Source organism: Mercenaria mercenaria, chromosome 6, assembly GCF_021730395.1.
Source record: "Mercenaria mercenaria strain notata chromosome 6, MADL_Memer_1, whole genome shotgun sequence".
NCBI classification, from domain to species: domain Eukaryota; kingdom Metazoa; phylum Mollusca; class Bivalvia; order Venerida; family Veneridae; genus Mercenaria; species Mercenaria mercenaria.
Window position 1 is genome coordinate 38,277,009 of NC_069366.1, and position 16,781 is coordinate 38,293,789.

Sequence of the window (16,781 nt, forward strand, 5' to 3'; positions counted from 1 at the left end):
GTAAACAAGTAAGAGTAAGAACTAATTCCGTACCAGACCGTATAGATGCCGTACAGTGCGTCAGGGGCCGTATTTCAGTAGCATCTAAGAAAATACATTTAAGATAAGGAAAATCTTAATTTTATTTCCTTAGGTAAGATAAAAAGTAATCTTAAACTTAAGTCCTATTCTAAAATGAACTTAAGAAATTCTTAGCTAAGAAAATCTTAAGTTTGACAAAGTAACTTAAGTAAAATCTTAACCCGTTGTCAAGCATATTTGGAAATTCCCACGCCTAAATATAGTAACGGAAGTATCAAAACGGATATGACAAATCACCGCGCGCATATCACCTGTCAAAGCAGACGGAATGGAGGAATCCAAGAAGCCCGTTCGCTCGCCAAATTTTTCTATGTCAGACGCGTTATTGCTGTGTGAGGTGATGGGTGGAGACAGCGGGGTGGAGGGGCTCTCCTTCCACTCCATGCAGAGGCATAAATTCACAAATAGTAAGTTTTAACGAAAAAGTATCCTTATCATATCGAGTCTTTATTCTCCTCTATGATATAGGGTAGTATGCCTACCGTCTTGCAATTTCCACAAACATTTCCTTATAACGGAAACGCTGAATGACTCATCTACATTACGCGTGATAGGATTTTAAGCTTTCTGCACATAAATCAAGAAATATTGCATGATTTGGGATAGATCTAGTCCAAAGAGTTAGACGTGAAAATGTTGTCATTTTACTTTCAACATTTTATATTCTGACATTTTGCATTTTTAATATCAAAGCCTTTTTTGACGTCTAAACTGCTAAACGGGAAGTATGAAAGTAGTGTAGCATAAATTCGATTTAACATGGAAAATAAAAACTGTAAAATATCCATTGAAATGAGCTTATAAAGTGATATGAATTATGTCAGGTCTTAAGGACTACATTTGGAATGGATAATGAAATCATATAGGTAACGGTAGTCCAATTTGACGCAGTCCTAGGAAATATTATGATAATTTTTTCATACTGTATGGGCAATATGGCCCCACTAGTAGTAGGCACTACTGGACTAGCGTAAAACACTTGAAAGACCAAACTAATGGAAGCATACAGTGCTTTAGGGTATAGCGGATTTTAGGGTATAGAGGATAGATTGATAAATATATATTTAGACTTGAATTATTGTATAAATTTTCATATCATTTTTTTACTGGCATCCAAACAGACATTCTGACATACGTTTTAAATATTTGCGTATGTCCTTGGAAAATCAAGCTGCAGAATTAAATATCATCATGGATTCAATAGAAATAGCTAGGAAATATTGATCTAGGAGCTGCATAGCATAACAAAATGGATGGAAGTTGGAACACAACTGGCTGGGCTTGGAGTGGGAAAGTAAATGCTGGCATATTACGTAAGGTTGAGTTGATGTCTTGTGATGATTAACTAAGACAACAACCAGCTAAATGTGCTGTCGCCAGTAAAATCTACAACACGATAGTGAACCAATGGAAAAAAGTAGAGGAAACACATATATATCTGTAGCTTTATGAAATTATGGCAAGGCCTAGCAACCAAGCTGACAAAGGTAACATTATTTCTTTTGCAAATTTAATTATATAGCTAGTTCTATATAGGATTGTCTAGCAGTTCATGATTCGTGTATGGCTTGAGTATTAGTATAATCCAGTAATTTTAAAGGCAGCAAAGGGAGGTAATTAAAGAATATATATTTCAAGGGAGATAATTTATCTGGAAAAAAAGGAAGTTCGGCACTGTGAGTGATATCCATTTATATCTCACTGCTATTTTCCAGTATTTCACCAATAAGCATAAAATTAATAGTATATTGTCAAATTGACTTGTTTATATATGAAAAGAAAGTAGAAAGTAGAAATTTGATGTTTTCGACAAGAAAAAAATAACATGTAATAAAAAAAGAATATTACATTTGTGACTTTCAACATTGAATTTATTTAACTTGATAAAATGCACTGCAGAGCCTTGCATAATATTATTTTATTCAACTCTTTAATTATTAGCTACATGAATGGCAAGGCCTAGCAGCCCGTTTTCTATCGTTTTCTTTTTTAGCGCGCCGCTATGCCATTTGACGCAATGACAAAATAATTGTGACGTCAGAACAGTGATTTGTTGTATAATAATTCACTGTTTTCTGCCTTCTTTGTTTTTAAAATAGGAAAATGAATCGGATCGTGTTATAATAAGAAGTAATACATTTCAGACCCATGTTTTAATATTTGAAACCAAATGAGAAGAAATTATACGTGTTTGGATCAATATCACTTTGGCATAGCCCAATTAAATTAAACATGCGGCATATAAACAATTTGTATTATTGAGATCTAGACTTGCAAGATCTGCTAAACATATTTTTGGCTTATAATAATTAGTTTCTAATAATCAGTATATGAAATAGGGAATTACTATGGATGAAATCTGTAATTACATGTATTCTTAAAATTTCAGTGCACATTAAAACACTAATTAAGCCTTCTCATTTTGGTTTAACATGGTTCATTTTTCGTATACGTATGAAATAATCACTTCGTTAGTGGTTTAAGTTTCAACAGGTACAACAGCTCAGTTTAGATGTGTAGGAATTGATCCAGGAGTGTAAGCACAGATTATTAAATATCTAAGCATTGGGCTACTGAATCCTGATAAATCAGACAATTAGCCTGAAATTGGCATGGTCTATTCTGATTGTAACATGTTTGTTGTAACTTGAGGATAAAAGTTGTTAAAATTTGTTAATACTTGGTAGCCATTGACAGGACGTCAGGGTGCTATTTCACATAAAAGTGTTCCTTCACAGGTTTGTGCTTCAACTTTAGTGTATTGCAAGTAGCACAAAGATTGACATATCGAACCGCTTGAGTTAATGCTGATCTATTGTTTACCAGATGATAAAACATGCAAAAGATTTGATTATTCTATACATGCAAAAACAAGTTTGAATGCTGTATAGTTATTTTATTTTATGCTTTCAAAATTGTAATTGTACAGTCTCATATATTTTAATCATAAGCTACTTTTAGTTTTCCTGTGTACTGGTTTGACTGATTTCGAAATCCTCTGTATGAATTTTTGAACTTACTACTACATAAAGATTTTAACTTAACAGAGAAATCATTGCAAAGTCGAAATTATACTAGTTGTAAACCAGTCAGGGGTGTAACTGTTTTAAGTCATGTAACCTATTTCAGTTACTTTTTCAAGCATTTTATAACCTGTGTTAGTTATAAAATATTGTTAACTCGGGTAAGTTATTCAATAAAAGTCTTTTTGCTCTTCTCACAAAGTGACCTTTATAGTGAAATTAGTAGCAAACTGTGGTTAATCAAATTCTCTTTTAGTATGATCATGACCTGATAAGCATAATGGGATGTTAAGAGTTTTATAGCTTTAAAACTCTTGCGTAAAACTTTATCAGCCTTGCGTAAATTTTTTTACTGCAGAGCTGGAAAGATAAAACGTCAAGGATTCAGGTAATAATAGCATTAGTCACATTCAAAATACGGAATTGGCACAGGAGGGCTTTATAATATTTTATGATAACTGAAACAAGTTATGAAAGTATCAGCAATAACTCAAATGGGTTATAAACTGCGATAACTTTAAACAGTTACACCCCTGACTGGTAACACTGGGGTATGTTATGCAAGATTGAAGTTGATATATTTACCTGTTGTAAGCACTCTGTGCCCCAGGTTGAGGGTTGAGGTAGGGGGTCAGCAGCCATCTACGGCACGGGTAGCCACTGTCCCCCAACAGATGATAACCACCATGGACAATGCCTCTTCAAAAGCTGTCTCAGCCCACTGTTGTGAAGTACCTGCGTCATGTGTAGAACCAGGCCAACGTGCAACAATATCCTCGATCCTGTCAAAGGCATCAAACACCACCTGCACATTTATGCTGTGATAAGCCCTTCCGGTTCACAAATATATCCTTCCTCCTCTGATGGAGCCAGTATCTTAATGTGGGTCCCGTCAATTACTCCAACAACCTTCGAAACCTTGCTGTTCCGTAAAATGTTGGCCTGCTTGTCAAGGTCTGCCACTTGTGTTGGGAAGGAAAACAAACTGCTGAATTAAAGCAGGTGTACATAAGCTGTTACCACACTCGTTCACAGCTTTAGAACGTTGATTGAGAAACATGGTGGATACCCCATCATTCAACTGCACACCCCCAGTTAGCAAAATATCTCAAAGCAATTAAATCTTCTCTCTCACAGAGAGACTTTGTGTCTGGCTGTTCTTGGCTAAGTATGGTCGCAACAGGTCCTCAAGGTACTCTATACCTCTACGGTCAAACCTGTATCTCTGGAATGATTCAAGGTCTGTCAGGTTGTCCAACATATTTGGTCTCGCTCCATACCTAAGAAATACATCTAACATTATGTAAAAAATTTTTCATTCAAGAAATGATCTGTGTACCAGACTTAAGGTCAAGATACAACATCTTAAAAATATATTCAACATTTTTTCCAAAGAAAATTTTACCAAAAAAAAAATAAAATACCCTCAAACTTGATAGTGGTCAGTATAATTCTCCAACAATGATTACGCCACCCCCCCCACCCCCTCCCAAAGAAAAAAGGTTATCCCTATTTTCCAAAACCATTTTTTAGATATGCTTATTGTTCATTAAACTTGTTAGGCAGGTGGGTTGCAGGCTGTAAAATGCAGCAAAACTTTTCACATAGAACTTTAACGTAATAATTAGTTACAAGTGGGCTTTCCTATTGACTATAACATACCCACCTTCAGATGGAGATAACTCAAAAGTAGCACTGGGACCCTCATTTTTTTTTTTTTTTTTTTTTTTTTTTTTTTTTTTTTTTTTAAATATAGTTGTTTATAATATGATGCTCTATGATCATGCAGAGTTTATGAAAATTCTCTCGGCTAGTTTAAACTTTCCTTCTTGGCATATATAAAAACCCACAGAAAGGTCTTTAATAATGGTTAATTTTCTAAAGTTAAATCAAATGTAACTACGTATTGTCGTAGATGTATTCTTTAAGACCGTATTGTTAAATAGACTGATTAGGTTATGGTCATATGAAATATACCTGACTGTGATATAGTATGCCCTTTATGTCAAAGCTATAAAATGTTAAGCACATGTACTTTCCTATTTAGAAGAAACAAGGTAATGTTTTGAACACACTAACATTGTAAACAGTATTTTTGGATACTCAGGCGAGATTGATAAACCTGTTATCATTATTAACCCATTTGCAAATTGTAGAAATGATTAGACTAGTAGCAAAAGCCTGTTTGAAATATCTTAAAAATTCCTTTTTCAGTACATGTATTGTTTTTATACCGCCACTTTATGTGTAACAGTGTTTTAGTGATCAGAAGAAATAGTATGACATTTCAATTTGCAGTTGTAAAGATAAAGATTTAGACTAAGAGAACTAGTACAACCCTTCCAAGTGGCCCTCTCTTTAGCAAAACCTCTGTAAGTAACATCATCAAAATTTCCCAAAGCTGAAATATACTACAAATTTACCTCTCTAGAACAACAACCTATTACATAACAGTCAACTTTTGTATCTCTCAAAGGGTGTTTCTCTACAGATGTTGCACTGTATGTACAATATTAATGACAAGTTTATTTTTTGAATTATTTGTTGTCTCTTTTATGTACGTCTCCCACTACACAGTGGTGTAGGAGACGTATTGATTTACTCCTGTCTGTGTGTCATAAAGCTTGTTCACACTCTTTGTCGAACATTTCTCATCCGATCTTCACCGAACTTGAACAAAATGTGTTTGCCAATAAGTGCCCAGCCATGTTCGATAACTAGCCAAATCGGCCCAGGCAATTCGGAATTAAGGCCCTTAATTTACCTTAGGGTCAAAGGTTTGAACCTTCCATTTTGTGTCCGCTCTATATCTCATAAACCCCTTGAAGGATTTTCATCAAACTTGGGTCAAACGATCACCTCATCAAGGCGATGTGCAAACTTATGATCAGCCATGTCAGCTCAAGGTCAGGTCACAACTGAAGGTCAAAGGTTTGAGCCTTCCATTTCGTGTCCACTCTATATCTCCTAAACCCCTTGAAGAAATTTTTATAAAAACATGGGTCAAATGATTACCTCATCAAGACGATGTGCAGAAATTATGAGTCAACCATGCCAGCTCAAGGTCAAGGTCACAACTAAGGGTCAAAGGTTTGAGCCTTCCATTTGGTGTCCACTCTGTATCTCCTTAACCCCTTGAAGGATTTTCATCAAACTTTGGTCAAATGATCACCTCATCAAGAACTCATGAGTCAGCCATGTCAACTCAAGGTCAAGGTCACAACTGAAGTTCAAATGTTTCAGCTCTGTATCTCCTAAACCCCTTGAAGGATTTTCATGAAACTTTGGCCAAATGATCACCTCATCAAGACGTTGTGCAGAATTCATGAGTCAGCCGTGTCAGTTCAAGGTCAAGGTCACAGCTAAAATCAAAGGTTTTACCCGTTCACTATCCATAGCAGTGGCGGGGATTTAGCTGTCTTTCAGACTGCCTTGTATAAGTAGTATAGGGGTACTTTTAGTGACAAAAATGCACATACGCTCTAGTAGTATAGGTGTCCTTTGGGTCTTTATGTGCTCTAAGTAACCAATATACATGTATATATACTGACTTACTATCTAGATGATTAGGCAGTTGTGGGACACATACCCTTTTCTCAAAAGCAGCTCTAGTTCTATTCTGAGTATGGCTATGTACAGAGCTGTATTTTATTTCTGTTTTTTGCCAGTTGTATTGTACATAAATGAGACTAATAAAGTGAAAAACTACAATTAAATAGACTTATTTCATGTATTTTTTTAAATAGTCTTTAAAGGGAATTCCTATAGTTTTGTATGCAGAGAACAGGAGAATTACAAGGCTAACTCCATTTTCATTCAACGTTTGGACTATTTATTAAGTATTATAGTTTTGTATGTACATCTTTCTGTGCAGCCGACACTATCTATGGAAAATTGAAGTGAAGTCAACATTTGTTGAAACTTTTGACAGACAGTCTAAAGTATGATATGAGCTGTGCCATGGGAAAACCAACATAGTGACCTTACATGTCAAGCATAGATCTGTCATGTGATTTTAGCAAATAAAATGCAAAGAAACTAAGGAAAATAGCTCTACAGAGCAAAAAAAACTAAGAACTATTTCTCTCCGCCATTATGCTACTACCATTTTTTTGCGCCATTTTTCTATGCTACTACCTTTTTTGGCGCCATTTTCTGCCTATTGCAATTAGAGAATCTGTTAGCGAACAGCATGGATCCTGACCAGACTGCCGGGATTGGCAGGCTGTTGGTCGCAATGCCATTATGTTGGTTTTCTCATTGCGCAGCTCATATATCATGAATAAAGTAACAATTTTTAATAAGTTTTATCAGTGATCAAATGTTGATACCTGTTTATGCTGTATTGACATGTATCATGCCTGACAAGTATCATGCAGCTTGCCATTTCTGTCTGTGTTTAGACATTCCATTTTATTAGATAGACTATTTGAAGAATAGTCTAGCTATTCTACTTACCCTGGCCTCAGTGTCGGCATCAAACACCTGGGTTAAGTTTTTGCATGCAAGTACATACAGCTATCATTTAAAGGCATATAGCTTTGAAACTTATTTTTTCTAGGTCAATTACCAACCTCACTGGGTCAAGTTCCAGAACTCTGACATGTATTTTGAGCAAATTGTGCCCCCTTTTGGACTTAGAAAAATCTGGTTAAAGTTTTACATGCAAGCTACTATCTCCAAAACTAAAGCAGATATTGATTTGAAATTTCACGTGTCTTCGGGGTTATAAAACAAATTGATGGCACCAAGTCCCATAACTCTGACCTTCATTTGGGTTTGTGGTATTTTTCGTCCGAACAGGTGTGGTATTCAAGTGGTCTTAACTTACAATTTAGCCTGGTTACTCATACATTTTTGTCCATTTTTGTGTTCACAGTACAATTACTGGTACCTATATACAAGGAAAACAGGGAAAATCTATGTATTACAATTAGTAAGCAAAATCTTTACTGTTTCCTAACATATTTATTCCTCTCAATTTATATATTATAAATTTATAATGATAATAATGTTTTTATTGATGAAATACAAAAATGTGAAGTAAATCATAAATACATGGCATGGCATTTCTGTTAAGGTAGTTCTGCACTTCAGGACCGGAAATTTTTTCTACAATGTAGAATTTGATTAAACTCTGATTTTCAAAACTTCGAATATTCTAAGAAAATTCAGAAAATAAAAAAGATAGGGTTGTGTGCTTGATTTTTTGCTAGACTGATTTGAAAAATTTAGACCTAACGCAAGTTTTCATAATGGGAGTCTATGGGAAAAACGCAATTTTCAAAACATTTTCGCAAATAGAAATATTTCTGCAATGTAGATTTTAATGAAACTTCTCAGTCATAAACAGACATACGGCCTATAATACGACGAAATAAAATGTATAGGTCCATATGCTTATTTTTGAGATATTTGGCTATGATTAAAGTGAACTGCCTATTTCAAGCTAATTTTAAGACATTATTTTAGATTATTTAACGTGTAAGATGTTTTAATATCATATTTTAACTTTAGAAAGAAAGTAACAGTGCCATTTTAATATATTTATTCACAGGTTGTCCTTAATTCATAAACTGATTTTTGTTTCCGTACGCCGAATAAGGGCATTATTCTACGTTTTCCAAATAAGTGACGTTATGCAATCACTTCCGGTTTTTCAAACGTGCAGAAATACCTTAAGTGACATATCATAACAGTGACAAACAATGTGAGTTACATTGCAATAGAAATAATCCATCATATGAATAAGTGATCCTTAAGAATATTAAAAGATGCTGATTATTTCATCAGTTTTACAATAAAATTTTATAGCAACTAAAGCAAAGGTTTAAAACTTAACAATAATGAGTTTTCTACAAAGACATCCATGTACACAGCTAGCCACTTCTGGACATGCATATAAATAATTTCACTTCCTCTTGATACAACATGTATATGTACAGGCTACATTCTTGTACAATTAATAATTAGGCTGAGCTACAGTGCCTTCCACGTCACTTAATTCTACAACTGTAATGGGAGTCGGTACTGTTCTGTTCAAGCAAAACAGAAACACCATTGAAGGTTCTTCAAACATTGAACTGAGTGCTATTTGAACATTGCACTTCATGAGTTCCAGGATTCCAAAGCTGAATGATGTACACATCTCACCAACAGTTTCCACGTTGATTCTGAAGACATAAATAAATTATACTGTCAAACTGAAATCACACCTACTTATGAAGTGCCTTAATATCTTTTTCTGGCCACCCAATGGGGAGGCATATTAGTTGGGCTGCCTGTCATTCAATCTGTCAGAATGTTTAATTAACAAATAATCAAGGCCTTCGAGTGGTTTATCGTCTAATATACCACGGTCAGAGTTCAGATGCGTAGGAATTGAACCAAGAGGGCGCTAGCCTGAGTGGTCAAATACTGAAGCATAACGATGAACTGTGGTAAATTAAAGATAAATCACAACAAGGCCTTGATTGTTTTCATTCTGACATGCTCACTGACCATGACTGACGTATTTAAATAAATATTTTGCTGGAACTAATTTACCGGAGAAGTAATGTATCGGACATCATGTGGCAATTTGATGTCATAATGCTTCTTTACCAGTCTGCGTGTCAACTGTTGTTTATCACAGAATATACAGAACTTTATTTCCTTCTTTTTTGACTGTAAATAAAATCGAGCCATGTTAGAATTTACTATTGATCAATGCAGAACCTTTAGGCATACACGCGTCAAACTTCATATGATGATTACCTAGGGTAAAATTTCTGTAAAGTTTCATCAAAATCCATTCAGTGATTCTGGCATATGTTATCTAAAAAATCACAGAAGGAAAATGACCATGCCCATGCCCTCTGGCGGCCATGCTTTTTGAAAAATCTGAAATTCATTAACAACATTTGTATAAGGTCACACAAGGACATTGTGAGTGGAATAAATATTAAATTAGGCAAATATTAGGGAAATGTTATCAATTGGTATAAATACTGACACACCGACCAACATCTGCAAAACAATATACACCTTCTCAACTTTAACCGACGGCGCCGACAACGCCGAGGCAAGTGCAATAGCTCTACTTTTTCTTCTGTAGTCGGGCTAAAACAATAACAGTGTGAGTCAATTACTGTTGCGTAATGCATCATTTATAACTGCATGTGTAAAGTTCAATACATACTTGACAGTTGGACTTGAAGTTCTTTGAAATCAACTACACAGCCTCTCATTGACATTACAAACATTAATTGACCTATGCAGTGATTTAAGATATAATTTATAGCAAAAGAGTGGTTTAACAATATTTATGCACGTTGGGTGGTTATACTTCTGGCGTAATAATTTCACGAGGGCGCATCCCGAGTGAAATTATTTGAACGACGTATTACCACCCGAATGTATAAATAGTGTTAAAGCATGCTTGTGTTATAAATTAGTCCGATTCTAATATGCCCTAAATCTCAAACACAAGATAAAATATAGAAGCGCTATTTCTTGGTCGCAACAAAAACTTTGACGTCACCACACGTTAACGTGACGTCATTCTAGCATAAGAGTGTTTTAACAGAGACAAGCATATTAGAATTTTTCTTTTTGGAATTTATTCTGATAAATTACAAGTGTAAACATTTACCTGAGTGTACCAATATCTCATTATTATCTGTGTTTAAACATGTTATAAACCAACACACTGGACGGTTAGTCTCCTCAAATGATTCCCTCAAGAGGTTTATATTGAACTGTATGAACAACTTCCTACAATCATAAATTTTATATCATCATAAAAAACAAATCATAGATTTCACATGGAACGATATAATATAATTGAGCCTTGCCATGAGATAATCAAAACAGTGGCTTTATGACCACCGCGCAGTCTGGTCAGGATCCATGCTGTTCGCTAACAGTTTATCTAATTGCAATAGCTTTGAAAGCGAACAAGCATGGATCCTGACCAGACTGTAAAGCCACTGTGTTGATTTTCTCATGGCGCGGCTCATAATAATTGGACACATACCAAAATATTTTACAAGTTAACCAGTCATGAAGGTCTCAATATTGAACATTTGTCTCATGTAAAATCAGTATCTCTCAAATATACATCCTGTAAAAACCATTAATGGTGTCATATGAGAAGGCGTAGTAGACACCCTAGTGGTGCATAAACCAAAAAAGCTTGATTCAGTGGCCAGCACCTTACCAAATAGGCCTGTCCGTACTATATCATTATCATGGTTACAATTAAAATAAGATGGGTAATAATTTTTGTAAAGTTCTTACTCTAAACAAAACAGACACACAGCACATATTACTCTCTACATATAATGAAATCATTGGTGCACCATGCATCTTTAAATATTTACAGTGAATATGATTTTATTACCTGAACCTGCATTACTGTCACCAGGTCTGTCTCTTGAGTGTAGTTTTTACATCATTAGCATTTACAAATTAAACCATTTTATTCTGCTTCTTTGAACTAAGACATACGGCAGTCTGAAATAGTTCAAGACTCATCATTGCAATTTAAAAACAAGAGCACCGCCTTGCGGGTGCTGACGCTCATCTGATTTTTTTTGTGTAATAGAAATATTGTCCTACCCATGATTTTCTAAGTCTAAAAAGGGCCATCATTCTTGCAAAAAGCAGGTTAGAGTTATGTTTCTTGATGTTCAGTGTCCACTTATGATGGTGAAAAACTGTTGCAAGTTTTAAAGCAATAGCTTTGATAGTTTATGAGAAAAATTGACTTAAACATAATACTCAACCAAGAAAATTATTTTCTAAGTCCAAAAAGGGCAATAATTATTGCAAAAAGCAGGATGGAGTTATGTTGCTTGCTGTACAGGGTCAGCTTATGATGGTGAACAAGTGTTGCAAGTTTCAAAGCAATAGCTTTGATAGTTTAAGAGAAAAAGTTGACCTAAACATAAAACTTAACAAAGAAATCTGATATTTTCTAAGTCCAAAAGGGGCCATAAATCTTGCAAAAAGCAGGATGGAGTTATGTTTCTTGCTGTACAGGGTCAACTTATGATGGTGAACAAGTGTTGCAAGTTATAAAGCAATAGCTTCGATAGTTTAGGATAAAAGCTGACCTAAACATAAAACTTAACCAAGAAAACTGATTTTCTAAGTCCAAAAGGGGCAATAAATCTTGCAAAAAGCAAGATGGAGTTATGTTTCTTGATGCACAGGGTCTGCTTATGATGGTGAACAAGTATTCCAAGTTTCAAAGCAATAGCTTTGATAGTTTAGAAGAAAAGTTGACCTAAACATAAAACTTAACCAAGAAATCTGATATTTTCTAAGTACAAAAGGGGCCATAAATCTTGCAAAAAGCAAGATGGAGTTATGTTTCTTGCTATACAGGGTCAGCTTATGACGGTGAACAAGTATTCCAAGTTTCAAAGCAATAGCTTTGATAGTTTAGGAGAAAAGGTGACCTAAACATAAAACTTAACCAGGCAACGCCGACGCCGACAACCGCTCAAGTGATGACAATAACTCATCATTTTTTTTCAAAAAATCAGATGAGCTAAAAAAGAAAAAAAGACATCATATCATTCATCTTTCAACAATTTCTCAGGTTAACCTTAAAATTGTAAATAGATAAATTGCTTGTTCTTAGTATCATAATCCATTATTTATAAAATACCTTAAAAAAAAAGAAATTACATATATACCAGGTGTTATCCTGTTACTTGAACGTCAATTGCTGCATTTAAAAAAGAGGTATTTTCAAAGCTTGGCAGTCACTTGGTCATGTTGGTCACCTGGTTATTTTACCAGATTCAGTCTGAAAAAAGAATAATGATATTTTTATTAATTCTTTATAATAATGTTATCATTTGCAGAAAGAACCAACTAAGTCTGAAAATGAATTTTAACTCAAATTCTAATACGCTTGTCTCTGTTAAAACACTCGTGCTGGAATGACATCACGTTAACATGCGATTACGTCAAAGTTCTTATTGCGATCAAGAAAAAGCGATTCTATAATTTATCTATTGTTTGAGATTAAGGGCATATAAGAATTGAAATAATTTATAGCAAAAGTGTGCTTTAACAGTATTTATACACTTGGGTGATAATACGTCGTTCAAATAATTTCACTTGGGATGCGCCCTCGTGAAATTATTACACCCAGCTTATAACCACCCATCGTGCATAAATAGTGATAAAGCACTCTTTTTGCTATAAATTATTCTTAAATTCATTCTGTATTAGTGGCATTATGCGCATCTTACTGCACATAGTGTGTTTTTGGTGAATGTTGTATAAAAGTAATTTTCGGTTGCTGTGCATTTAAATGTGTTAAATTTACAATAATGCCGCATAAGTGTTTGAAGTTGATGCTTTAGAAATAAAGAAATCAGACTAATAAAATAATAGTTCTTTTCTTCCATCTTCTACGCAGTGATCTCCCTTACCTATAGGTAGAGATTTCTCCAGTTGAAAGGAAACAACTCCTGCATGCAGTTTGACAATTCTTAAAAAGACTGCCCCAGTCAAAATAAGAAAAGTCATACAAAAAATGTATTTAAAAATTTATTATTTCGTACTGGTAACAGGAAGAGTTTGGTATATTGGGTTAAAAGCTATAATTCCTTCCACCATTTTTACACACACATCTATTTCAGCTGAATTTTGACTTGAAAAAATGCCCATAATTCCACTTTTAACCTGTTTACATACTTTCGTTAACACATGTATCAAACTATAGTGTCAAATGTAACATCAGTAACTTTAATAACAGTTCATCACAGAGTGATGTTATAAAAAACAATAGATAGTAGAGCTATATTAGGTATCTACAAATGAAAATCAACAAAAAAAAGACTGCGCAATAAACAATCTCAAAAATTAAGTAATGATTTTATATAGTGCTGAATTACATGAATCAATAAACATTATATCTACATACCGTTTATATCCATTTCTTGTGACCCACTATCCATCGACTAATGATCAAGGACGACTGTTCAACGCAATAACTCTGTGGTAATGAGGCATTCTCAGGGAATCCGACATTGGGTACCTATCCGAATTGCATCACGAAGTTGAAAAAAAAGACAGTCCTTTATATCACAATAATCTGTTTCCAGTGCATATGGACGACCATTTTCCAGTTTAGTGGTTGTGTTTTATCCAAATTATCCATTCATAATTGAGAAAAATTCATTAAAAGTGTAAATATACAGTTGTTCTTTATTACTTCCGTGAGCGTTCGTACAATCCCAACCGAGTTGTCTTTCTTCTAACGAATAGCATCTAATAAACGACAGCGCCGTAATTTACCGGGTTACTAACAATACAATGGCTCACCTGTCTTCCTGAAAAATCCAATATAAGATATTAAAATGCAGAAAATACAGCAAATATAGCCTGTCTTTTTACTGATATTTGTGAACTAAGAATTTTCTTAGAAAGATAAGGAAGGTGAGGTGCTTCCTTAGATTTAAGGACAAAAAATACATATCTTAAGATTTTACTTAAGATAAAAAATTTCTGAAATCACACTTAAAAAAAAATCTTAGATTTAAGGAAAAATAATCAAAACTTAAGGAAATAATATGAACTTAAGATTATTTTCAAATCTTAGATGCTACTGAAATACGCACCCAGGACCCCCTCCAACTGTTAAACAAACTGACCAAGTATATATAACTGGCCATATTTTGTTACGATTTTATTATGATGGGGTCTAAGTAAAGATAAAGTGTTAAAACATATTCCGTATAAAAGAAGGATTTGAAAATTAAACCAAGATTTCTGTTCCCAGTTTTGATGTTTTTCTTGAAGGTAATTGATGTTCAATTCCTTTCTTTTTCTACTTGTCAGATTTCATTGAAATGATTTCTCTCGACTTCATGGAGTATAAATATGGATTAACCCTTTGCCCATGTGTATGGGTTTGCCTTTATTTCATTAATTTTTATCTATCTCTCTTCCATTACTGTCGACCCTTTACTGGGACGTAGACACTTCCGTGCGCGTCAAGCTACAAAGACTGTTAATAGAAAATAGCTATCATTTAATAGCTTGGTCGCATGCTGAAAAATACCATCATGTATATACAGCTCAGCTAGCTAGTCGTCTTGTTCCCTCCCTCTGTAGAATTCTTACGCCTGGTTAAAATTGGTTAAATCTACGAATACTTTGACAATATGATAGGGTGTTGATATACCCCATATAAAAAGGTAAACAAAACACTATAATTATATATACACAAGAACAGCAGAGGACCCAAGACGTTCCCTCGAGAAACATAACATCTTGCATCTTCCTGTTGGCTAAACCTTTAAAAGATTACAATTTTTGCGTTTTTAAAGGAAATTTTCTCTCCATTTGTAGAGTTTATCATTGATACCGTATCCCCATTATTTTTCAGCAGCCTGTGATGTAAGGCAGCTTTGAAATCAAAGTATACGACTCAACCTCTTTGCCATTATCAAAGGCCTATGTCCAATCTCCTTTACATTCTGGAAGTCGGTATGTAATACAGGAGTGGTCCTGTTGGAAATCATATTGATTCTTGGATAATAAGTTGTTTAATTCCATAAAGTATGGAAAACATTCTTCTAATCGTTTTCTTCATAACTGCAGCAGATTAGAGTTGAACTAATAGGTCGATAATTTTCAAGGGAAAATCTTATTCTTTCTTTGTAAATAACATTTCCATTTAGTTGTTTCCATATTCTTTGAAGTCACTATTTGGACAGAAAATGAAACACATCTACCCCTAATAGTAATGTTTAAAACAAGAGCTGTCTGATGACAGCGCGCTCGACTATTCGTAGAATTGATTGAAGAATGGGGTCAAAATACTTCCACGGATATTCAGACAAAAGAAATAAATAGATTAGACAAACAATGTTCCTTTATTACTTTGATTTCGATAAGTCTTGCACTAAATGGCAATATATGAGCCAATTTCAAAGTCCAAAAAGGGCCATAATTCAGCCAAAATAGTTATGTACTCTTGCCTACAGACGGAAATCATAATGATAAACAAGTGTTCAAAGTTTAAAAGCCATATGTCAAATAGTTTTGACAAAACATGGACTTGTATGAAAACAGAACCAATTTCAAAGTCCAAAAAAGGGCCATAATTTAGCCAAAATAGATGACAGAGTTATGTTCTCTTTCCTACAGATAGAGACTATTATACTAAACAAGTGATAAAAGTTTAAAAGCCATAATTATGTCAAACACTTTACAAAAAATATGAACTGATACGAAAAACTTAACCAAGATTTCTAAGTCAAAAGGGGCCATAATTCAGCCAAAATCTTTGATGGAGTTATGTACTCTTGCCTATAACTGGACATGGTGATGGTAAACAGGTGTTGAAAGTTTCAAAGCTTTATCTCAAAAGACTTTGTCAAAATATGAACTGGTACGAAATATTAACCCAGATTTCTAAGTCAAAAAGGGCCATAATTCAGCCAAAATCCTTGATGGAGTTATGTGCTCTTGACTATAACTGGACATGGTGATGGTTAACAAGGGTTGAAAGTTTCAAAGCTTTATCTGAAAAAGACTTTGTCTAAATATGAACTGGTACGAAAAACTTAACCAAGATTTCTAAGTCTAAAGGGGCCATAATTCAGCCAAAATTCCTGATGGAGTTACATACTCTTGCCTATAGCTGGCCATGGTGATGGTAAACAA

The 16,781-nt window shown here is 34.3% G+C and overlaps 1 long non-coding RNA gene across 1 annotated transcript; it reads right to left on the reverse strand.

The window, feature by feature from the left end:
- Positions 1 to 8,241: 8,241 nt before the first annotated feature.
- LOC123564657 (uncharacterized) lies at positions 8,242 to 14,459 on the reverse strand. Its single transcript, XR_006689014.2, has 5 exons — positions 14,032 to 14,459; positions 12,791 to 12,903; positions 11,488 to 11,600; positions 10,738 to 10,859; positions 8,242 to 9,277 (listed from the first exon to the last, which is right to left on the reverse strand). It is a non-coding gene; the product is annotated as an uncharacterized LOC123564657 (long non-coding RNA).
- Positions 14,460 to 16,781: the final 2,322 nt, after the last annotated feature.